This window comes from Gavialis gangeticus, unplaced genomic scaffold (assembly GCF_001723915.1).
Source record: "Gavialis gangeticus isolate Ggan-Ray unplaced genomic scaffold, GavGan_comp1, whole genome shotgun sequence".
NCBI classification, from domain to species: Eukaryota; Metazoa; Chordata; order Crocodylia; family Gavialidae; genus Gavialis; species Gavialis gangeticus.
In genome coordinates this window covers 3,729,981-3,732,094 of record NW_017729024.1, presented here as the reverse complement: position 1 = coordinate 3,732,094, position 2,114 = coordinate 3,729,981, and positions in this window count along the sequence as shown.

Below are 2,114 nucleotides of genomic sequence, written 5' to 3'. Positions count from 1 at the left end.
AGCAGGGAAATGGCAGCTACAGACTGGGGGGGGGCTGGCAGTGAGCAGGCATGCAGGAGCGCAGTGACAGCTGGGTGGGAGCACAGGGCCCACACCAATGTCCCAGGGCCAGTGCCAGCGGGGGCCCAGAGCCAGGCAGCAGGAGGACCGGACCCTTGGCCACACTCCAGCACAGCTGGTGCTAGACCCTGTGCTCCTGTCTCCTGGGGTGGAGGGCAGGCTGGGCCAGCCTTGCTGCTGGGTCTTGCCACCAGGTTCCCCTGGGTCCTACTGCCCCTGTCTCATGTCATCTTTGACAGGCAGCCAGGAGCAGATAAAAATTCATTTTCTAAATTTTTAGTGGCCCCATGGACCAGATAGAATGGGCTGGTGGGCTGGATCTGGCCTGCAGGCCATATTTTGCCCACCCCTATCCTAGCTCCTCCTGTCTGAGATCCATCATGATTCAGAATGAAATCAACCAATCCCTCCACCTCTTCTGCCAAGTGTACAAGATTCATGGATCATGGACGTAAGCCAGAGGGACGCTGACTACTTCTCAGTAACTCTGAGGTTCTGATTTCCGTCCCCAGCTTGCTATGCTTATGCACTTTATCCATGGGTAAGCAATGCTTGGAGCGAGAGAATGTCCACATCACTGGGATACAGAATCATTTCTGGCCAAGTTCTTTATTCACTAGGCTATTATATAAAGGAAGGGTGATACTGTATTTTAAAAGAAAAGAATAAGGGCATTGCTTATACACAGAGAAAGATAGCTAAGTCTAGGCAAGGGTTTGGGGCTAGAAATCTTAGTTTCACAGAATCACCCAACTCACACCTGCAATTAGGTGCCTAAATGCAGATGGAAGCCATCAGAGAGGCTAAATTTCAGACATATCTTCTCAGTAACATTTCTTATCATCTGCCTTAGGCACTTTCCCATTCAACATGCTGAGTGTTGTGAACCCCAGTCCTATGCTATTAATTCTCTCCATTTCAAGTGTAGGAATCTAAGATGCCTAACTGGAGATTATGAATTATACTTCTGGAGCCAGTTGCCTCACTTTTAGGTGTGGGAATGTCACTGTGCCTAAGTTGCTTTGCAAATCTCACCTAGATCTAGAAAACGTTATTTCCCAACTGTTATATTGAACCTATCTGTAACTGAAGTACTACTTTGTATGGATTTTACATTTAAGTGGCCTGCTCCATGTGGACTGTTAAATATAAAGGTGCCAGTGTTGCAAATATGAGAGTAGCTCTATATATTTAATTGCCCCCAACAAGCTAGTAATTTATCTTTGTGGCTCCTGTGATTACTTACAAGAATTATAAAAAAGGCAAACTGTAGAATAACTCACTAAATATACCTGATTTTGTGCTAAACATAAATATATTCAAACTTCAAGGAAATGGAGCAAGGTGAGAACATCATTATGCAAATAAATGTAGTAGGCACCCTACTCATTTTGACATTTCATTGAGGTAGGTATGAGAGGCAGAGACCTTCTCTCTCATACAAAGCCTTAGAAGGTGAAAAGGCTTAACTCTGGGGCCAGATCAACCTCCACTGGCAGAAACATTTATTAAAATAAGAAAGTAGTGTACTCTACTAACTCCTTAATGTTGCCAGATGACCAATAAAAGCTCAAAGAGCTGACTGAATAACTCATTTTAAAGGAGGACAGAGAGAGAGAAAGAGAGAGAGAGAGAGAGAGACTGCCTTTGCATGGGATCTTTTTCTCTTTAAATCTAAGAATACTTGTGCTTGATCAAACTTCCCCTTTCTCTTAGCCAACAGTATGACAGGCAATAAACCTTTAAGATGATCTGTGACTGCTTGGTGCTAACCACCACTGTGCTCCACTACAGCATAAGTGCCTTTGCACTGGAATGTAGCACACCAAACCCATTCAGCTTCATTTTCTGGTTGTCTCGCACACAGATGACACGGTTGGGCATTTGAAGCATGGGTATGAAGAGTATGGCCATAATTAGCCATATAAATACAGGCACTTGACCCTAGATCCACACACTGAATGCATCTGATTAATGCCAGAATTAAAACTACTGCTGCAAGTGGTTTCTATGCAAGGTTGACTAGCAAGTTAACAGGCACCAATTTATGGTGC